At 49.4% G+C, this 14,804-nt stretch overlaps 1 protein-coding gene across 1 annotated transcript in view; it reads right to left on the bottom strand.

Moving 5' to 3' along the window:
* The window catches only part of FRMD6 (FERM domain containing 6), a 285,594-nt gene extending 282,847 nt beyond the window's left edge, over positions 1 to 2,747 (bottom strand). The window contains exon 1 of the mRNA XM_070242932.1: positions 2,471 to 2,747. The gene's annotated coding sequence lies outside the window, so the exon portion shown is untranslated. The remainder of the gene's footprint in view (positions 1 to 2,470) is intronic.
* Positions 2,748 to 14,804: the final 12,057 nt, after the last annotated feature.

Genomic DNA, 14,804 nt, shown 5'->3' with positions numbered 1-14,804 from the left:
CGTGATACAATTTCAGATTGTTCATCAGGATTAGTTTGAGGAGAAACAACACTTCACAGCTTAACTGCGGTAACTGCGGGTGCTCAGAAGTAATGAAGTCAAGTTCTGGAAACAATATTCTAACGACTGGACATTTTTCTAACTCAGTCTGGTATCTCAACTTTAGATTAGCGAGGGTTCACGAGGCACACATGCGCCTGTCCTGAAAGACTTCGGTGGCTCATGTCTGCTACAGAGGTGGGCGGTAGCCTTAACAGTCACTGAGCACTTACAGTTCTCAAGTCCCTGCGAGGGATGAGGGATGAACAAGTCGTCCCTCAGAGCAGAGGCTCCACAGACGACTGTGGAAATGCAGGTGCATGGATGGGTGTGACAGAGTAGGGACGCCCTGCACGAGGTCAGAGGAAGGCACAAGAAGGGGCGGCTGACTGACTCAGGGGAGGCAGAGGGGTGAGGCTTCCAAGAGCAGAGGGGGCCAGGGCTCCAGGGCATGAGGGCACAGGGGCAGTGGTGGACGCACAGGAAAAGGGCTTGCGGGGAACGCGGAGCAGTTTGCTGTGAGTGAGGGTGTGAGTGTTAGGGTGCGGACAAGACAACGTGTGGGAAACAGAACTGGAGAATGGGGCCGGGGCCAGACTGTGGAGACACTGAGAGACCGTTCTGGGGATCCCGCCTTTATTCCCGGCTTTATTCTGCGGGCACCGGGGATCCATGGACATTTCCTGAGCCAGGGGGTGAGCAGACCTAGGCTGGGGCACCCTTAGGCAGCAGTGTGCCAGATGGTTTACAGTCAGAAAAACCCGCAGACCAGGGGGGAAGGTTATGGCTCAGTGTCCCTGGCTGAGACTTTATCACCAACCTCCCCTTTACCTGCTCTTTTCAGAGAGGATTATTAGCATATCAGGGTGCAAGTTTTTGAAACTAGAAGTTATAAATTAGATTATCCTTATTTCTTTGTTTTAAAGACTGGTTATGAGAGATTTTTTAGTGTCCGTTTTACAATCTAAGAACCTCTAGTGAGATAGTTAATAACACAAAAACATATATACAGTGTGCTCAGTTTATAAATATTGACCCTGTTAATTGACATTGTGACATTAGTGTGTTTTTGACACATAGATGATGAAAGAATGTTCTTTGAAAATTTGTCTATTAATGCATATCTGTCATTCATGAGTAAGTTGCTAAGAACATTTCACCACCAAGAAAAGAACTAAAGAAAATTAGTTCTGCCTTGTCCACAGAGCATGACTTCTCCCTCAGGGCCATGTACACTGAGAGGAATGTCACCGCCAGTGTGCATGCGAGGGGACTGGGGGTGGGGGGCACGGTTAGATTGTCCTCCTCATCTCAGGATGGCCCCGATTATTAAAACATAGGTGCCAACATCTCCATATGATAAACAAGGAAACAGACCAGAGCTTTGAAGGACTAGTTTCATGAAAGGCGCCAATCAGGTTAAAGTCGAGAGAAATCCTGGCCTTTAGAATTCTTGTCATATATCTAAGCGTGAAAACGTAGCGACTTTCTCCTGAGGACATTCCCTGTTTTTATCCTGGAAAAAAATATGGTGGGCAAATGTCTCTGAATTCCTCCCAGGACTTCTTAGTTTTAAATATATCAAATGTAACTGGTTTACAAGCAAAGCTAGTTTCAAAGTACAACACATTTATGCCCCTAACTCTTGAAGGAAGAAAAAAGGGCTACTATGTAAAATTTGTTTTTCTCAACATCATCATTGCTACTCACACACAACACCTACTTTGCAAGTATTTCAAAATTTCTGCAACCTTCACAGCTCTTGTCCCAGGCTCTGGGTCTGAACCTGCCTGGGACACGGTGGGGCCAGAGTGAGGCATCTGAGCTAAGCTGTGGACCCCAACACCTCCTTTGCCGTCTGTGCAGGGAGGAGCCACAGCCCCCTTCGAAAAGGCCTGGGGCAGTGTGCTGCGAGGGTGCTCTCTCCAGGACTCATGTGCCCCTCCCTCTGCTGGAAACCCTTTCTCCTTCCCTCATGTCCTACACCTCGAGTCTGACCACGTCTTTGGGGCTGATAATTCAGTGGGCAGCCTGCCTGGGTCTCTGTTCAGCCTCCTCTTGAGGATGAGACACCGTCTCTCAGGGCCTTCTCTGCTCTTCACTGACCACCCAAGGGCCAGATCTCTGTCCAGGCCCCCAGACCCCCGTCCAGACCCTTCTGGGAGAGAATTCACACAGTGCGCACGGAGGACAGTCCCAGCCAAGGATAAACCCTCCTGGCTCCTCACACGATGCACCTCGACTGCAGGAATACGTAACGGCCCCCAGCACAACTGTAACTAGAAATTGGACTTGCGAATCAGAGGTGGGAGCCGATGGATTCACCAGGCCCTGGGGCTGGCCACGTGGCATGTTAGTGTCCAACTGGTCACTCCGTCCAGCTGACTAACTTGGCTTACAGACTCCTTAGTGTGAGACGCCGATGACTCACCTGAAGCATCATTTTGGAAGGCTGGACCTTGTGCCTGGGGAGATTCCTGACGAGTAGAGTCACCAGCCTGTGAGCCTGAGTGCTGCCCGGGCTCTGGACATGTCTGTGCTGACACAGCAGCACTCAACGCAGACGGCGCTCCTGAGTCACCTACACGGGCAGCTGTGTCCACAGCCATCGTGCTCCCTGCAACACGCACGGCAGCCCACAGATCACAATGACAAACAGTGCGAGACCTCTCGCAGGTCGCAGGCCGTGGAACACGTGCTTAACTTCTTCAGAGAAAAAAGAATCCACTGGCAAAGAAAAAAAGAAACAAACAAATTTGCCAAATGCCTCATTTCCTGCTCTGTAACCAGATGGTGATGAATCACATAAAAATCCCTTCCACCGCCATGAACAAATATTTCATGTTATTTACAAACTAGCAGTACATTTTTGGCTTCGTAAATACACAAGAAATCTCTAGGCCATGGAATATATTTCTCAAGTACACAGAAATATATATAACATTAAAATCTTTATCTTCCCAGGTTTTCTGAATAATGTTTATTAACACCTACTGGTGACCCAACAGAGGGTACTGGTGTTAAGTACTGGCCAGATCACTCTTCTGGAGGAAGGATGTTCCATGAAGCAGGAACTAAACTTCTTCACTGTGGTTTTCCTCTCTTATTCAGAAACAACAATAAACATTTTTGCTATGTCTTTGAAAAGAGAAAACGAATGCGATTTTGAAAGGGAGAAGGAGAAAAGGAAGGAAGGGAGAGAGGAGGGAAGGACTGACGGAGTCTCTGTCAGCCCAGGTGCCCGAAAGCCATGAACAAAACCAGGAAATGCCGGGCTTCCTGCCCACATCTGCCTCTCCTTGGGGTGGGGGCAGCCCTGGGATCCCGGCTCTGAGGGCATGAGTGCCCTTGGGCACAATCTGTACAGAGCGGTTCTTGTCCTCTTTGGCCCTCTGACAAGAATGTTTGCTTACAGATCCCAAGTCATCCCAAGTGTGTTCTGAAGATCAAGAACCAATGAGCACCCCCTGCTCCTGTGCCCACTCTCTCCCTCAGGCTCTGATCTATTTCCACGGCTCCGGTCCTGCGTGAGCCCAGGCTGGTCCAGGGAGGTGCTCGGGACACACGGCACACCCCAGAGGCCCTCACTCCGCCCCCTGGGGGCGGAATGAACAGTCCCTCAGGGGCAGTGTGGCCAGGCTGCTGGGCTCACAGGCCGTCAACCCTGCGGTCAGCTGCGCATGTCCCTTTCCTGTTAGAGACAGGGCTGTGGGACCTTGGAGATGACTCCACAGCAGGAAGAAGAGTGAGACTCCGCAGGTGGAGCGACTGACGCTGGTTGCCCACGAGTTACAGAGGAGCGGGGATGAGGCACCAGGGGATGTCAGGCTTTCATCGGGCCATTTGCCATCACATGGACTGGTTTAAATCAGAGACGATAACCATTAACCCAGCTGTTCTTCAAGAGAAAATAGGGCCAGGGCTTTGGGGACTGTCGGGGATGGGGTGCGGGAAGGGAAACACCAGTCTACAGATGTCCGTGTGAGCCTTTCTGGCACGGTTGACCCCTCCCATAACCACGTGCCGTCCCACAACTCGCTGGACCTGAACAGCCAGTTCTTGAGCCAGGGCAGCCGGAGAAGGGGGCACGGGAGGCTTCTCCCTCAGGACGGGGCCTGGCCCCTACCCTTCCAATCAAGGAGCCGCTGTGCGGGCCCCCATCGCCCAGGGAAAGAACTGCATGCCTCTCTCCCCATCCCCTCGCTCGCTCCCAACCCTGGGGGCAGCGCTCAATGCCCAGTGACAGTAACGTCCACACATCCTGTCGCTCATCACGGGAAGCAACCAGAGCGCAAGTAGAGGCTCTGTGTCAGGGTTTTATGACAAACGAGGAGTTATAAACAGAACTTACGGGCCGTCCCAGAAAGAAAAGCTGGCATCTCTTTAGAAGGGGCCAGGAGTTATTTGCAAGCCCAGCAAACAGCTCTCGAGCCGACAGCAAATGACTCTGAGGACACGTCACTGGTCAGCCTTGGGATTCCCCGAGACACCTCTGGAATTTGAAAATGGCTGTTGATCACATTAGATTGTGCTGGTTATGGATTCTCCCAGAAGGGATGATCATTAGAAATATGTCAGTTGAGGTTCTGATGGACAGGTGCGGCAAGTTTGAATTGTTTTTTTTATAATCCAAATCCCTTAAAGTGATCTGAGAATTCACACGTGTAAGCTAACTGGGAGTCAGGACTGGCCAGTGTGGGAAATGAAGCTAAAACCTTATTCTTCCCACCTCCCCTTAAACAGAGTGCACACTGCAGTGGTCTGCTGCTTGAAGCACCTGCCTGAGGTTGTCCCTTTGGGCTCACGCATGTCTGCATCTAGGAGACTTCCTTCAAAATGAAAATACTCTGGGCAAAACAACATAACAGGCTGTTATGGGCTGAATTGTATCCTCCAAAATTCATATGTGGGAGTCCTAGCCCTCAGTACCTCCGAATGGGACTGTGTTTGGAGACTGGGTCTTTAAAGAGGTAATTCAGTTAACAAGAGGTCATTAGCGTGGACCCTAACCCCATATGACTAGTGTCCTTAGAAGTGGAAATAAGGACGCAGACGTGCACAGAGGGACGACCACATGAACACACTGGGAGGAGACAGCGTCTGTGCGCCAAGGAGCGAGAGCTCAGAAGAAGGCAGCCCTGCCGACACCTTGATCTCAGACTTCTAGCCTCCAGAATTATGAAATAATGAATTTCTGTTATTTGAGCCGCCCGGTTCACGGTACTTTGTATGGCAGCCCTAGCAAACTAATGCACAGGCTGCTTACACCGAGCATGAATTATTGACAGTGGGAAAAGGCAAGCCCAGGGCCTTCCACAGTCCTGGGAATCAGAGACCACGGCCCAGTGAGGTCCCTTGCAGGAATGCTGGGCACGGTTCATAAGGGCATGAGCTTGGCATCAGCACCAGCTGTGGATCCCTGGGTAAACTACTGACCCTCCAAACGTCAGCGGGCTCGTCCGCAACATGGGGATGACAACGTTGTTAGGATTAAGTAAAATACACAGAAATCACTCAGTGCTAAGACATGGTGAGCGCTCCATACGCTGTAGTTATGACAGTGGTGAGGGGGCCAGGACCCGAGAGTCAAGAGCGGGATTTTAGTCCCAGCTCTGAGGCTGATTAGATAACTTTGAGAAGTCCCCCTGATCTTCATCCCCACCCAAGCAGTGAGAGGACCGGATGACACGCAGGAGAAAGGAGGGGGAGGGGCCGACGGCCACTCCATCTTTTCTCAAGGTGGTCTTGGAGGAAGCAGCTCTTTGCTTTTCCTTTCCCCAGATGTCAGTCACAGAGCTACTTTCGGAGTCACAGAGGGGATGTAAGCATAGTTTCTACCCTCTTTTTCTCTATTCCACCAAATTCCCATCCCTGCAGGGGGCACCATGACTGGGAGGGAGAGCATGCTCCTGGGCACGTGTGGTGATCTCAGGACTCGGGGGGGGGGTCCCCTCGACCCCTCCAGTGACCTTCATTTGAGTCTCCCCTCCAAACTCTCCTATATCCAGGAAACGCGCTGGTCCCAGGACAGCAGAGAGCCTGGCTGGAAGCCAGATCCCACGTCCCTCCGCAAGGACCCCAGGAGACTTACCCAGCAATGCGTTCCCTGCCAATGTCAGAGTTTAAGAGCCACAATCACAAGATGACAGCATGTGTTAGACGATAGTAGACGAGGCTTTGAGCAGAGCTGCGTCCACTCGGGCAGTCAGCACCTGCTCTGCACCTACTGGCCACCAAGATGCTGGGCTAAGTGGTGGGCTGGATGCAGGAAAATAAGACTCAGTTCTTTTCTGGGGGAAATTCATAGAATATTAGACAGTAAAAAAGTCCATCATCTTACCACACTCCTTATATCAAACAAGCCGTGGTGTGTTGCTGTCAAATGTTTATATAAACCATCATGAAAATAACTAAACCTCTTCCCCTTCCAGAGCCACCAACTGGCCATTTCTCACCCATTCACTGAGAGCATCCAGCACTTTTCCAGATCTCAGGACTTAACTTGCTGCTACTAACAGGACACTTGTCGAGTCTGGGAAGCTGGAAAGCTCCAGGTCCCCCGTGACTACTTGAACATAACTCTCTGAGCAGACCTACGAAGAAACTGAAAGATTTGTGCCATTTAGTCATCTCTGGTAAAAACAAGTACTAGGAATTCTGACTGTTATTGTCTGGCACCCAAGCTGGACCCATTCCTAGAAGTGGTAGGACTGGAAAACATCAGGATCAGGGACTCAAAGACAGATCCCTACTGAGTGGTTACTGGGCCTGGAAGTAAGTGAGGAAGAGGGGCTGTAAAGCAAGAATGTGGTTTTCTGATTATGGAGCCCATGGTCTCTTATGCATGTTCACAGGCTTGTAAGGCAGGCTTCCCATGCCCCAGTGACCAAAGGAAAAGGGGGATTGAACACAGTCAGAAAGTCCCACCCCAGTCTTTACAGCACAGGTAGAATGGAGAGTGGAAGGGGCAGATCCCCATCCTACAGCTGAAGGTTAAAGATTACAGGAGGTGATCACGGCCACCTGTTCTCTGGGCACAAAACCCAGACACCCCAGTGTATCAGAAGGAAAATAACATAAGGCTTAACACGATAGAGAAGAATGAGGAGGAGGAGGAAGAAAGGGAGGAAGGGAGGGAGGAAGGAAAAAAAGAAGGAAGGAGGGAGGGAAGGAAGGGAGGAAATAAGGAAAGAAGGAAGGGAGGAAAGAAGGGATAGAGGAAGGGAGGAAGGGAGGGAGGAAGGAACGAAAGAAGGAAGGAAGGAGGGAAGGAAGGGAGGAAATAAGGAAAGAAGGAAGGGAGGAAGGAAGGGATAGAGGAAGGGAGGAAGGGAGGGAGGAAGGAACGAAAGAAGGAAGGAAGGAGGGAAGGAAGGGAGGAAATAAGGAAAGAAGGAAGGGAGGAAGGGAGGAAGGAAGGGATAGAGGAAGGGAGGAGACAGAGAGAATGGGAAAGGAACATAGAAAAGGAAGGAGGATGAGGTGTTTGTCAAGTTTTGTCAATAAACTGAAGTGCATGTAGGTGAACCTGGCTGGCTCCTAACAGAACAACTTTGAAGATTCACCATATAATAGTGATCCCAGAGCTCCCTGGTGAATGGACTTTTCCAAAAAGGATGAGTGATCAAACACTTGCACAGCCAGAGACTCCTCAAAGCTGCCTCACGAGTCTTACTTACGTATGGTAACAAGTTCTGAAGAATACGCTGACTTTAAACTCCTGACTATACAATCATTAAACGCTCACAAACGAGGACTCATGCAGTACGACTTTGAAATATATTTTTAGATTAAATAAAGGTTTTCTGAAGCTAGAAGTTTTCAAACTTCCAACTGGAAGTTTGCTTATGAGAAAACAAAAACAGCACACATCCAAAACAGTTTGTAGAATACTTAGTTAAAATGATTCTTTCTGCTTTGTAGAGTTCAGAATATGTTTAGTCAATGGGAGGAAAACGCTAAGTGTCTTGAGGAAGGAACTAACAGCTCATACTAACAAGTAATGTTTGTTGAGCGTGGACCACGCACTGGGCTCTCCCCAGCAACTCAGGAGGTGGGTGCTGCTATTTTCTCCATTTTATAGATGGAGGCAACTGAGGTTTGCTGACCTTCACCAGGCTGACCTGGGTCTCAGGATCAGCAGGTGGTGTAACCAAGAACCCGGGCAGCCTGGCCCCAGCGCCCATTCTTGCACCTACTATATTGCAGGTCTCCTCACAGGTTGAAAAGCAAAACATGTGAAGCTCCAGCTGTCTGATGAGATGACCAGCAATTCCTCTGCTTTGGAGTAGAGAAAGTTTTACAGTGAACAACCTCTCTTCCACATTTTTCTTCCTCTCCAGGATTTCCACAGTGTGGCTTCTGGTCAGCTGCTCAGCAGAGGAGGAACCGGAGCCCACCTCAGCCCCTCTGGCCTGTCCTGGCCACAAAAATCCCCCCAGCCTCTTGCACACCGAGGGGTGTGCTGTGTCTGGAGAGGCGTCGTGAATCCGAGTAGTTCTGGAGAGCCGTGCCCTCCAGGAGGTGCCAGGAAACACTCCACAGGAAGTCTGGGGCTGTAGGGCCTGCTGAGGGATGCCACCCACCGAGGAAAGGGGTGCAGAGCTCCCCACCCTTAGGAACACGGTTCAGGAATTATATGTTCAGCACGAACGGGGCCCATGTGAGATCACGACCCTTCTGTCGTCTGTGTCGGTCATCGTCTTTGAAGATGGGCTCATGACCCACTTGTTCATTCTCCTGGACCAGCCATCTTTCAATCATTCGTCAACAATCTAGTATTGTGTAAGGGGTGAGAAGGTAGGTCAGACTCCACCCACCCAAGGTTATGACATCCAGGTAAAGACTTGACATGGTGGAAGGATAAACAAGCTCCATCAGAGCAGGCACTGTGTCTGTCCACTTGACTGCCAGTGCTCCATGAACATGTGTGAGAAAGGTGGGGGGGTGGGGAGGAGGCGGGGGGGGGGAGGAGGAGGCGGGGGGGGGAGGAGGAGGGGGAGGAGGAGGAGGCAGGGAGGGGAGGAGGAGGAGGAGGAGGGCTGAAACCACTGCCTCCCCTGGAAAAGTGCCGTTTGATGCCCCCTGAGCCTCAGGCTCCTCCTCGTTCTCAAGATCTAAGGCTGCCTTAGGGGGAGAGGTTTATGTTGATCGAGCATCAACGTAGCACTGAGTCCATTTGCTGCCAGTTTCTCTTGATTCTGCATTAAGGTCAGGAGTGAGAGTGACCGTCCATTTCAGGTATCTGTTGCCACATGCAGACCATCTGAAACAGCGGCTTACAGCGACAGCAGCCGTTTGTTTGCCCACAGCTCTGCAATTTGGCCAGGATCCAGTGGGGACAGTCTGTCTCTGCTCCATATGCTGTCGGTTGGGGCCGCTCCACTGGGGTGGATGGGCCACTCACGAGGCTGGTGAGCCAGTGCTGGCCTTCGGCTGGGATCTCCACTTGGGCTGTGGGCCAGGGCCCCAGGCCTCCTACCCAAGCCTGTCCATGTGGCTGCTTGGGCTTTTTCACAATAGAGGAGCTGGGTTCCAAGAGCAAGGATTCCGAGAAAACAAGCCCAGTGTGAAAGCGCTTGTCAAGTTTCCACCGACAGGACACTTGCTAATGTCCCACTGGCCAAAGACAGTTCCGTGACGAGTCCAGAGTCAATGTGGGGAGGAACCACTCAAGGGTGTGAGCACCAGGAGGCGTGGTTCGTTCTTGGCCACCAGAGTAACAGTTTCCCATAGAGTAGGACCGTTCTTGTTTCCATCAGGAGAAAAAAATTGGGAATCGGTGTTATTTGCCCACTTGTATGTTTTTTATTAGCCAGAAACTTAATACCAATGTTTCCCAAGTTTTCGGCTGGCTTAAGAAAATTGTGAGGAAAAAAATATTATGGGTAAATAAAATCAGGAAAATAGAAGTTCTTATTTTTAAAAAAAAAGAAAAAACTATCCTGGAACCACAGGGAAGGGAGGCACACAGATGTGACGGGGGGATGATTATGTGACAGATGAAAATCCAGGTGTAATAGACACAAAGCACACAAATGTCACCCAGAGGGGAAATGCCACAAGTTAACAGAGGTTCACGAAGAAATAATAAAGGCCGGTCAGATACAGTCAGAAAAACAAAAGCAGGGAAGTAGTTCAATTTTGTGAGCAGGAGCATTTCAACTAGACTTACAAAAGGGTTGTTAATTTGACTGATATTTTATGTTTTTATCAATGACGAGACTGTTAAAATAATGAGATGACTAATACTCTGAAGGACTGGATTAGAATTCAAACTAACTGAACAAACAGAACGTCACGTTTTCTGAGCTGTTACCATGTAAGAACTCCACATACATTTAACTTCACAAAACACTGAAGCCACAGAGAGTTGTAGCCATTTTCTCAAGGTCACCCTGCTAGTCAGCGTGGGAGACAGGACCTGCAGCCAGGGCCGTCTGCTTACTTTGATCAACTTGTTAGATAACAGATTTCTGTAAATGGAAGCATTTGTCTCTTCATTGACTCTGTGAAACTGGAAAATATATTCCCAAAGAAAAAAAATACTAATCAAAGATACAATAGAAACATCACGAGCAAGAATTTTGAAGCTCTTCTAATCCCCAAACTGAACTGAAAAACATTTTTAATGAAATGATGATAATTCTGGAAGTGATTAACCAAATCCAATGCTGGACCTTCAAACACCAAAGTGTGAGCAAGTTTCCCTGTGGCTAGATTATGTGCGAGAGTATTTTAAAAGCAATAAGCTTTTTCTTTCTTCATTCCATGTATTCCCTTTAAATCCCCCAAAAGTTAAAATAAAAAACCAAATCTTGCTACTTTTAAAACTTCAGAACAACTTGTGCTGTAAAGTCTTTATCTCAGCTTATCTGCTTACGTCCTACGGGCCCCACCCCAATGTTTGACTAACTACGGGTTTTACTCGACTTGGGCCAGGAATCCTAACAAGATGCATTTAATTGATCCATCTGTCTGACATCCTTTGTAAGTTCTTGATGCTAATGAAAAAAATCACTCATGCTTATGTTCCTTCTTGGAACTAAAAAGTGCACGTCGAGGGATTGACCATCCCCACAGCAGTAACAGTAGCTCTGTTGGATACTGTTAAAAGCCCTGGCTTCCTAATTTGCTGTTTTTCCAGAGTTGGCATTTCTTCACTGTGAGGACGATCACTCAGTAGTGGTGCAGCCCTGGGGCATCTGAGTGGGAGGGGTGCATGCAGGACATGGACGGGTCCTCTGGCTCATTGTTCTCGGGGCTCTGTTAGAGTTAAATGTCCAGAACTTAGGCAAGTAGTGAAAAGTTTGGAAAATGTCCACAAAAAGCATTGTGAAAATTATTAAAAGGCCAAGGAAATAGGTCTTATGAGAAATCTAAAAGATCCGGGGCTACTGATTCCATAGAAGAGATGCCTGCAGTGGAATTGAAGATCTGTCTTCATGTTGGGGTCAAGCTGTTGGAGGAGTGGCAGTGGCCCCAGAAAGGGGATTGCAGCTCAGAATGAGGACAACTATAAGGGCTGGAAGGTTCTAGAACAGATTGCCAGAAAGGGGAATGACTTGAGAAACAGGCTAGAAGCATCTTTGTCCAGTGTTGCCCAGGACAGATTTATCCCTGACCATCAACAACGGAACTGGGACATTACTTATTCACAGAATCCAGTGAGATTCAGAGACGAGACCAGAATGTCCCCATGTTCTGTTTTCAGGGCTTCTTTTGGGCAACAGTGAGTATTTGCTAATGACACTGTGCTCTCAGTAGCCCACCTGGGTCCTGGAAGGAATTCAGGTTTAGGATTCAAGCAGATCAGGTTGAAACTCCATCTCTGCCATTTTATCGGTTGACGTAAATTCTCCATTCTTGGTTTTTCAGAGCTTTCTTTCCTCAGCTGCTGGGTGAGGGTCATAATGCTTGATTTAAAATGCTGTGAGGATCAAATGAGACAATGTGTGTAAGACCCTCGTCTGCAGCAGGCGTGTAGCTGCCCAATAAATCTTGGTCCCTTTCCTTCTCTGCCACTGGGCGGGACTGTGGGACTGTGGGAACGGGGAAGGTGGAGGGAGGGTTAGCTGGAGCTTGAATAGGGACTGTGTACACTTTATAGCTAAATTTCAATTTTTTGAACACTAACAATAGGTAAAAACTACCCTCAAGGTCCAGCACTCATCAGGTGATAGTCAGGAAGCTGGGGTTCCTATCGACCGCGTCCCGGGGTCTATTGCATTTCTCAAGTGCTTTCCAGTCCTGTGCTGGGCACTCAACATGCTCATTCAACAGTACGTATGTTTGTCTTAGTTTTATAAGAGAGGAGCCTGAAGGATCAGGTGCTTGCTAATTAAGACACATGGCAACCGAGCTGCGGAGCCAGAATTGGAAGCCGGGTTCTTTCTGGCTGCAACACCCGAAATGGTGAGGGAGATGGAGGATAACAGGGCTCGGGCAGACAAACCGGGTCCCTCAGGGGCAAAGCTGGAGTTAGAATGTAAAGCCACCAGGTGCACAGTGACCGGCGAGCCACCCCATCAGGCCCTGGCCCCTGGAACCTGTCACATTTCCAGGTGCTGCTAGAAAGGCGTTTCCAGGAGCTCAGCCTTAGCAACCTGCTCAAGCCCCTCTGTCAGCAGCGTTACAAGGAAGATGGAGGGCAGTTTACTTCCTCAGACCCAACCTCTTAAGCCTTACGTGGGTCTCTGAGGGTACTGAACACCAGCAGTCTCGAGTGTTGCCTGATCTGTGTTCCTTCCCGCTCGCGCCCGCATGCCGCTCTGCGCCCGCAGACAGCCTTCCACTCGCTCGAGGCGCACGGGGGAGCAGAGCTGTTCTGACTCGTCAGCAGTCCCGACATGGGCTCTGTGCCTCTCCTCACCCATCACTAAGTGAATGGGCTGTATTAACAGAGATATTTATAGGCAACAAATTGCACCCGAAAGCAGCAGCTACGCCCGACCTCTTCAGAAAGGGCCTGTTCATCGCGGCTCTCCGCCTGCGGTCGTGCTGCTTCCTGTGGCCCTGACCCCAAGTGCTTCCACTAGCACACGTTTCTTCTCCTTTCATGAAGAATTTTCTGGCCACAGTGATTGAGGGAAGAAAGATTAACAAAAGAATGATGCTGTTGCTGATGTTTTGTATCCTGGTTATTATGTCATATCACACTTAGAATAAAATGAAGAATTACTCCTTGGCTACAGGGCTCCTCAAGACCTGACCCCCGCCCCACACACACCACCTCCCATCCCCTTCCCCCTCGGTCAGCTGGCTTCTGCCACTGTGGCCTCCGTGTTGCTCCTGAAACACACTCAGCACATGTCCACCTCAGGACGTTTGCACTTGCTTTTCCAGATGCCCGGAAGTCTCTTCCCTTACTTGGCTTCATGGCTGATGCCCTCACTCAGTCCAGGTCTCTGCTCAGATGTTCACCAAACACAGAGAATTTCCCTGGCCATCCCGTCCAAAACAGACCTCCAGTGACTCCTGACCCCGTGACCCTGCCTTATTTTTCTTCTTAACACTCGTCTATCTGACGTTACCTTGCATATTTGTTTACTTGTGTTCAGTCTACACATACACGCAAACTCACACAGAAGCCCCGTGAGGCCGGGTTCATCCGTCTGTTCACGGCTGCAGCCCCAGCACCCAGAACAGAGCAGGCCGGTAAGGAGTGTGGGCTGCTCTGCCTTTACAGTGTGATGGGATGTCTGAAAGCTCTGTGTATCTGTATCAGCCGGCCTCGCAGGATGTGGAAAACAACAGCTCCAATTTTTTTTTTATCTTGAGGAAGATTGTCCCTGAGCTAACACACATGCCAATCCTCCTCTACGTTGTACGTGTGTCCCCTCCACAGCATGGCTGACGAGTGGTGTAGGTCCAAACCCGGGATCCAAACCTGCAAACCCAGGCCGCCGAAGCAGAGCATGCAGAACTGTAACCACTCAGCCACAGCCCAGCCCCCAAAGCCTTCACTTCTTAAATCTAATTTATTGTTAAAAGAGTAGCCTCCAAAAAAAACGCTCCTTCCCTTGACGCAGAAGGAAAGAATCTGATGCAGGTTAGGAAAGCAAGAAAACAGAGAAGCAAGGAGGTCAAGAGACTCATTATAATGATGCAGTAATTTTATGGAAGAGCGTAGCTGGGCCCACAGCTGCTTCTGGACGCCGTTTGGATCGTAGGCGCATGCAGAAACACGTTCCAAAGGGTGCCAAATTGCAAGGCAGCAAATTTCATAACTCCTCACAAATGCCATGAAAAACACAGTTGGTGGTCCAGAAAAGAGGCATCGTGAGTGAGCATCCCACAGGAGAGGACGCACAGCCGCGGCCGCCAGAGGTCTTCACAGGCCCATGGGTGGCTGAGCACCAGGCCACCATCCTCTGGGCCCATCTGCTCCGAAGGTGCTTATTCCCTCCAGTGGCCTTTCCCGTGGGCTCTACATGAACAAATTATCTCTTTGGCACAAACTCCCCTTTTTCTCTCCCTTTTCCAAAGAGAAATTCATACTTATCTTCGAACCCAAGCCAGTATTTCTCAAAATGCATTTTAGATGATATGCAATGTGTTTACAGATATTCCTCAAATTAAACACACACACGTATATTTCAGTAAGTTTAGGGAACTAACATCCTGTCTCCCTCCTAGGTGTGTAGCTACTGAAGACCCTGAGAAGCCACGTGACACAGGAATTGTTCATCTTGGTTGGCTCAGTGCTTCTAGAACTTATTTGATGAAAGAATATTACTTTTCTTCCTAGAAGTTTTTCAGAGACA

The sequence above is a fragment of the Equus caballus genome, chromosome 1 (genome assembly GCF_041296265.1).
Source record: "Equus caballus isolate H_3958 breed thoroughbred chromosome 1, TB-T2T, whole genome shotgun sequence".
Classification (NCBI taxonomy): Eukaryota; Metazoa; Chordata; class Mammalia; order Perissodactyla; family Equidae; genus Equus; species Equus caballus.
This window is presented reverse-complemented; position numbering and strand designations above follow the sequence as displayed.